Below are 8,654 nucleotides of genomic sequence, written 5' to 3'. Positions count from 1 at the left end.
TCAAATCCCTATAATCATGCAGTGGAGGTGACTAATCAGTAAGATCTGGTAGACAGAGTGACTGGAAAGCTGTGGAAGGAGTTTCTTAATATTGTATAGGAGGCAGTGACCAAAATCATCCCAAAGAAAAAGAAATGCAAGAAGGCAAAGTGGTTGTCTGAGAAAGTTTTATAATAGCTAAGGAAAGAAGAGAAGTGAAAGGCAAGGTAGAAAGGGAAACATATCAAATCAATGTGAATTTCCAGAGAATAGAAAGGATAGATAAGAAGGACTTCTTAAGTGAACAATGCAAAGAAATATAGGAAAACAATAAATCAGAAGGACTAGAGATATCTTCAAGGAAATTAGAGACAACAAAAAAATATTTCAAACAGGGATGGGCATGATAAAGGAAAGAAATGGTAAGGAATTAACCAAAGCAGAAGATATTAAGAAGAGGTGGCAAACATACACAGAAAACTGTATAAAAAGGGTCTTAATGACCCAGATAATCACAATGGTGTGGTTACTCATCTAGAGCCAGAAACCTGGGTTGTAAAGTCAAGTGGGCCTTAGGTAGCATTACTAAGAACAATGTTAATGGACATGATGAAATTCCAGTTAAGCTATCTAAAACCCTGAAAGAGAATGTTGCTAAAGGGCTATACTACATATGTCAGCAAATTTGGAAAACTTAGCATTGGTCATAGGACTGGAAAAGTCCAGTTTCATTCTAGTTCAAAAGAAGGGCAATGACAAAGATTGTTCAGATTGCCATATGGTTGTCCTCATTTCACATGATAGTAAGATTATGTTCAAAAACCTTCAAACTGGGCTTCAGCCGTATGTGAATGAAGACCTTCCAGATGTACAAGCTGCATTTAGAAAAGGTAGAGAAATCACAGATCAAATTGCCTACATTCACTGGATAATACAGAAAGCTAGGGAATTCCTGTAAAATATCTACTCATCCTTCACTGACTTTATGAAAGTCTTTGACTGTGTGGATCACAACAGACTGTGGAAAATTCTTCAAGAGATGGAAATATCAGACCATCTTACCTGTCTCTTGAAAAACCTGTATACCAGTCAAGAAGCAACAATTGGAGCCAGATATGCAATGATGGTCTGGTTCAAAATTGGGAATGGAGTATGACAAGGTGTATATTGTCACCTTGCTTATTTAACATATATACAGAATACACGGTGCAAAATGCTGGATGAATCACAAGCTAGAACTGAGATTGCCAGGAGAAATTTCGACAACCTCAAATATGCAGATAATAGCACTCTAAAGGCAGAAAGTGAAGAGGAATTAAAGAACCTGACTTAAACTTAATATTAAAAAAATTAAGATAATGGGATTTGTTCCCATCATTTCACAGCAAATAGAAAGAGGAAAAGTGGAAGCAGTGGCAGATTTTCTTTTCCTGAACTCTAGAATCACTGCAGGTTAGACTCTAGCCATGAAATTTAAAAAAATGTTTGCTCTTTGGAAGAAAAGCTGACAAACCTAGACAGCATATTAAAAAGCAGAGACATCACTTTGCCAACAAAATCCTTCTAGTCAAAGCTGTGTTTTTTCCAGTTGTCATGCATGGATGTGAGATTTGGTCCATAAAGAAGTTTCAGCGCCAAAGAATTGATGCTTTCAAACTGTGGTGCTGGAGAAGATTTTTTTTTAATTTTTTAAAATATAAATTCATTTATTTTAATTGGAGGCTAATTACAATATTGTATTGGTTGACGTAAAAGATTCTTAAGAGTCCTTTAGACTGTAAGATCAAACCAGTCAATCCTAAATGAGATCAACCCTGAATATTCATTGGAAAGACTGATGTTGAGGCTGAAGCTCCAATACTTTGGCCACCTGTTGTGAATAGCCTACTCACTGGAAAAGACTCTGGTGCTGGAAAAGATTGAAAGAAAAGGGGAAGGGGGTGGCAGAAGATTAGCTAGCATCATTGACTCAGTGGAAATGAATTTGTGTAAATTCTGGGAGACAGTGAAGGACAAGAGAACCTTGCATGTTGCAGTCAGGGGTCACAAAGAGTTAGACACTACTTAGGGCCTGAAAAGCATCAATAATTCTGGTGGCTTAGTGGTAAAGAATCTGCCTGTGATGCAGGTGACATAAGAGAGGTGGGTTTGTTCCCTGGGTCGAGAAGATCCCCTGGAGAAGGAAATGACAAGTCATTTCAGCATTCTTGCCTGGGATATCCTATGGACAGAGGAACTTGGCAGGCAACATTCCATAGGGTCACAAAAATAGACACGAATTAACAACTAAACTACCATCACCACCACCACCTAGAATAATGATTTAAAAGTCAAAGGCCTCAGTTCTGAGCTTTATTTCAGTGAATTTCTTAATTGGTGTTATACTCTATTTGCCAACAGACTTGAGTTCACCTTCATGAAGACCTAAGGAAACATCAGAGCACTTTGTTCACTCATTTGTTTCCTTATCTAGTCTGCTTATTTTCCTGTTTGGTATTAAAGTGCAGCAAACATTAATTGAGCCTAAGATGTCATTCCAATCAACTTTTGATTAGAAACCAGGTTCATGAACTGGTTTGACTCATTCCTTTTGTTAGCACCTTGGTTTACTTTCTAAGTAAACTTTAGTGGAGCCTCTGTTTCTTTACTTGTGAAGTAGGTATATTATCTTTCTGCCTTTACTACTTTCATTTGGGAAAATAAAAATTAGTGTGCATGTATTAGTATACCTATTTGTTGAAAAAGGAAATGGCAACCCACTCCGGTGTTCTTGCCTGGGAAATTCCAAGGATAGAGGAGCCTCAATTCAGTTCAGTTCAGTTCAGTCGCTCAGTTGTGTCTGACTCTTTGCGACCAGATGAATCGCAGCACGCCAAGCCTCCCTGTCCATCACCAGCTCCCGGAGTTCACTCAGATTCACGTCCATCGAGTCAGTGCTGCCATCCAGCCATCTCATCCTCTGTCATCCCCTTCTCCTCCTGCCCCCAATCCCTCCCAACATCAGAGTCTTTTCCAATGAGTTAACTCTTCGCATGAGGTGGCCAAAGTACTGGAGTTTCAGCTTTAGCATCATTCCTTTCAAAGAAATCCCAGGGCTGATCTCCTTCAGAATGGACTGGTTGGATCTCCTTGCAGTCCAAGGGACTCTCAAGAGTCTTCTCCAACACCACAGTTCAAAAGGATCAATTCTTCAGCACTCAGCTTTCTTTATAGTCAAACTCTCACATCCATACATGACTACTGGAAAAACCATAACCTTGACTAGATGGAACTTTGGTGGCAAAGTACTGACTCTGCTTTTTAATATGCTGTCTAGTTTGGTCATAACTTTCCTTCCAAGGAGAAAGTGTCTTTTAATTTCATGGCTGCAGTCACCATCTGCAGCGATTTTGGAGCCCCCCAAAATAAAGTCTGACACTGTTGCCACTGTTTCCCCATCTATTTCCCATGAAGTGATGTGGGTTGCAAAGAGTTGGACATTACTGAGCACACAAGAACACACATACATATTTTTATATTAGTGTATCATAAAAGGAAGCATTAGCTTTGAGTTTTACTTTGAAAATCCTTAAAAACAAGCAAATTCAAATAAAGAAGACCTGTACTAATGTTCAAAGAACATATAATCTAATAAAGAAAAGGAACACTAAGCAATGTGGCATGTTGTATTTCTGTTAAAGCTCACATGTTCCTTATTCTGCCAGTTATGCTTTTGAATAACTCAGGTGGATTTTTAATTTCACTTATTGCACCTGTCACCTCTAGAATTTACATTTTGTTCTTTTTTGTAAATGCTAAATATTCATTAATAGTCTCCACTTGTTTGTGAATTGTCTTCATGCCTGTCTTTACTTCTTTATCTGTATTTGACCAATTTTATAGTGGTTGCTTTTAAAATCTAAAACAGGCAGTTTTAGTTGTCTATATGTTTATCTTGTGTATGTTTCACATGTTCCTGTTTCTGTGCATGTCTCATTATTTAGTTGAAAGCTGGGCATTTAAGTAATATCTTATAGAATCTCTGGATACTAGCTCCACCCTCTTCTTTCTGGTATTTTTTTACCTGTTTAGTGACTTGGCTAGACTATTTTATTGAAGTACATTTTACCTACTCGATGAAGCTTTTGATCTTGCTCATCAAAGGTCCTAGTCTTGGCTATATACACAGTCTCCTTGGGATGATTGTAGTTTTAGTAGAGGATCTCTGATTGTCTTTCTCTTGAGCCTCTCCATTAAGCAGTCTGCTTCATTTGGTATTGCACCCCACATGTGCATCTCAACTAATCATCAGTGCAATACTCTATCATTTTTGACAATGCCCTGGAGCACGTATTTCTCAGTAATCTAATCCAACAAAATTTGGGCAAAGGCCAGTCTATGAGAATTTTTTCCTGACTTCATCCTGTTTCTTCATCACTGTCTCACTGGTTCTCTCTGATGGATTAGCTAACCTATGGTTTAGTTTATTGCTCTTAATTAACACAGAGTGTTGTTTTTGTTTTGGCTTCCCTGGTGGCTCAGATGGTAAAGAATCTCCCTGTAATGTGAGAGACCTGGGTTCAATCCCTGGGTTGGGAAGATCCCCTGGAGGAGGGCATGGCAACCCACTCCAGTATTCTTGTTGGGAGAACCCCCATGGACAGAGGAACCTGGCGTGCTACAGCCCATGGGGTGGTAAAGAGTTGGACACGACAGCTACTAAGCACATTGTTTTTGAGAATGATGTTAGTCTTCACCTTCCTCACATTCTGTTTATAATGAAGTTAGTTCCTTTGGGGAGAGTATTGGAGTTCTCTTTCTTATGGACAATTTTCTTCCTATAATTTTTCTTCCTTCCTTTCTTCCTTCCTTTTCCTTTCTTTCTCTTTCTCCCCTTCTTTCTTTCTTCTTTCATACTTTCTTTCCTTCTATGTTTCTTTCTTAAGGGATGGGACTGACAAGACCACATGAAGGCAATTGGTCCCAATGTGGAACTGTTGGAAACAAAGAGATCCTAGCCCATATTGCAAGTGTGTGTAAGTTCAAGTGTCTTTCTTGTGTCCAGTGCCCGCCTCCCACATGACTTCTGGAATCATCTTTGAACTTTTACCTTAAATAATACTTTGAGCACTAGACAGGGAAAAAGTTTCTGGTATTCTTGACCTTGGATAAAGCCTTTACTCTATGAGATGAAAGTATTCAAGGTCTCATTTTTATCAGCTGGCCTTACGTGGGGCTGTTGCTGTTCAGTCACTAAGTCATGTCCGACTCTTTGCAACCCCATGGACTCCAGCACACTAAGCTTCCCTGTCCTTCACTGTCTCCCAGAGTTTCTCAAACTCATGCCCATTGAGTCAGTGATGCTGTCCAACTATCTCATCCTCAGGGGTAGGTCCTCAGTCTTGTGGGTAATGGGTGATCTGTAGAAAGAAGCTCCCAACTCTCAACTGCACTCACCAGGAATTTAATCTCTTTAAATTGGAACTGGAGGAGATGAGAAATACTGGTATTTCGCTTCTTCTGGTGATACAGAGTAAGCTTTAGCTTAGAAAAGAAGACAGTGAATCCTTTGGCCACATCCACCCAGATCTAGGGTGCAGTTTCTGTCAGTCTGAGTTGTCTGTTGCAGGAGAGAGTAATGTATTAAGCACCAAAGAATCTTGCTCTCCTTACTGAGTCTCAGTAGGATTTTTTGATTTTTTTTTTTTTTTCATTTGCTGCATATCCTTAGGATGATTTTGAGAGGATTTGAATGGTTGCTTTTTTATTTTTTTTAATAGTTTGTTAGTTTTACTTGCTTTGCAGGTGAGTGGGTCTGTGGAACTCTTTATGCTGAGATCCAAGAAGTGGAACTCCTAGTACTAGTTTTCATCATTTATGAAATGGAGAAGCAATACCTACCTCACTTATTTAATTTATACTTAAATGTGATAATATATGGTAAAGATTTTATAAACAAACAAACAAAAAAAAAGGCACATGAATTAATATATTATTGTTGGTGAGCCAGCATCTGTAAAACATTTATAAAGGCAAGCATTAACGTTTTTATATTGATAAATGTGAATGTTTGAGTCAGACTTTAGAAAGAATGATGGCAAATTACCAATTAGGTACAAGAATTTAAGGTAAAGATCTCATACCTTCTTCCTATTTTTAATAAAGGTAAAATAAAACTGTTCCAGTACTTGTTTTCTGGAGCTTAAGATGGAACATTTGAGTAAATGTGTCCTTTCAAAGAACTATTTTATAGATTTTGGTAAGATTTTCATAGAGGAGAAAGGATATTGAAATCACAAAGAATGCATTGCAGGATTTCTTTATATTCTCATCAGTTGAATTAGAGATAAAATTATCTTTATTAGACAGAGATGCATATTAAATCATTTTTGAGTGGAATTACGTTTGTCAATGTTCAAACGCTAAGTCATGTCTGGTGACTTGCAACCTCATGGACTGCAGCATGCAAGGCTTCTCTGTCCACTGTCTAGCAGAGTTTGCTCAAATTCATGTCCACTGAGTCGGTAATGCTATCTAATTACTTCATCCTCTGCTGCCCCCTTCTCCTTTTGCCTTCAATTTTTTTCCCCAGCATCAGGGTCTTTCCCAATGAGTCAGCTCTTTGCATCAGGTGGCTAAAGAAAGTATTGGAGCTTCAACTTCAGCACAGTCCTTGAAATGAATATTCAGGGTTGATTTGCTTTAGCATTGACTGATTTGATCATGCAGTCCAAGGGACTTTCAGGAGTCTTTTTTACACCACAATTCAAAGCACCAATTCTTTGACACTCAGCATTTCTTATGGTCGAATTCTCACATCCATACGTGACTGCTATGTAGGATTTTCCTCAAATACTTTCACAACACCAAAGGTATGTTGGAGGAAGAGGCATAAACAAAATTGTTTGGCAAATCTTGGATGATTATGGAAGAGGGATGGTGGAAAAATAGACTTTCATTGTAAAATTTTCTCTATTTCTGTATATGTTGAGATTAAAAAATAAATAGCTTTAAGAGCATAGAGTAATTCCTGGAAATTGGGACACAAGATAGACCTTTTAAATCTAGAGGCCATGACAAAATATGGCAGACACCTTCCAGTCATGGAAGGGTTTTCTTTTGTTTCTTTGTTTTTATTGTGGTAAGGGTTCAAGATGGCTACTTACTTTGTTCCCTTGTTCTCTTTTACTGGTATACAGACTTTATTCACAAATAATCAGATGCAAATTTACCAGGGTCTTCATTTTCAAAACCCACAAATTTTTACACACTAGATACTAATGATGTTTACAGAGCACAATAAAAGCTTCTTATATTTTACTTTATTTAGTTAGTTTTATATATTTTATTTAGTTTTACTTTATTTGATATTTGGTCTGAGTTGCACGCTGAAGGAATTAGCTTGCAGTAGTATACAGACTTAAGATCAACACATAATTTGTCATTTAAACTGAGACATGTAATTACTAGCTATACAAAAACATAGATGTAGGTTGAACAAAGTGGGTCATTGGGTCATATGAACACCTACACATTCTTGATAGGAGAAAGACAGCATATAAAAATATTCCTCCAAAATTAAATAAAATATTAGATAGAATCAAGTATATAATCTGATTCAAATCACTCACTATCTCTGTCTCTGTCTCTCTAGTTCAATACATTAATACATTTCAAAACTGGGTCCCAAGATGTTGGATTTTTTTTGTTGTTGTTGTTGTTAAAAGTCATATAACTCACAAGTAACCCAAGATCATAATTTCTGGATTTTTATAACCAATACAATCCTTTTTCCACTCAGTGAATAGAAACAATAAATTTGAAAACATCAAAAATCTATTTATGAGTTCAACTTTACAACAGCAATTACATATTTTAACTAAGTGATAGCTAGAAAGAAATTTTATGTGCTGATGATTAAAGCACATAAATTCTACCTACTGAATATAAATTTAAAGTTTTATAATTAAAGAAAATTGGTAAGGAGTTGATATAACACATAAAAAGAAATTTCAAGCTCAATGTCAGAAATTATTTCTGTCAATGGACACATTAGGTAAATTAGGACAATATAAACATGCAGGATAGAGCAGTTTATTTTCATGTGATCTCATGGATATTGCTGTCTTTATTTCCTATAATTTCATAATAAATTACTTAGAACATTCTTATTTAGTAAGTGTTCTTTAGTGTAAGCAAGTACTTTTTTTTTTTTTCATAATTGTTAAAACAGTATGCTCAGAATTCTAACATTACTTCCAATATTTCCTTGACAGAGCTTTGTTTCAGGGATGGATTCCATTTTATGCAGCTCTGAGAAATTGTTCTGACAAAGAATTAGAGTACAGGTCTAATAATCCCTTCCTCCTGCAAAGAGAATTTGCCAGAAGAGCTTCTTTTCCAAATAGTCTATGGTATCATCATTGGTACTGACAGTTTTCTCTTTGCAGCACTGAAGGATTGATAGCAGCAGCAGCCATATTCCCTGTAATCTGAAAACCAAGACAATGTTACTGATCTCAAATAACTAAAAATACAGAAGAGCTTTGTCTGCAAAATCTGGTTCATTCTCACAATTTCAAGTATTAGACTTGAATCTAAATTACATGTCCTGTGAAAGTGCCACATTCATTCAATGTCTGACTTTGATACCCATGGTGCATACTACATAGTAAAATGACAATAACTGAGAATCT

The sequence above is a fragment of the Bos indicus x Bos taurus genome, chromosome 15, assembly GCF_003369695.1.
Source record: "Bos indicus x Bos taurus breed Angus x Brahman F1 hybrid chromosome 15, Bos_hybrid_MaternalHap_v2.0, whole genome shotgun sequence".
NCBI classification, from domain to species: Eukaryota; Metazoa; Chordata; class Mammalia; order Artiodactyla; family Bovidae; genus Bos; species Bos indicus x Bos taurus.
The sequence above is the reverse complement of the archived record's forward strand: the minus strand, read 5'-3'. Positions refer to the sequence as shown.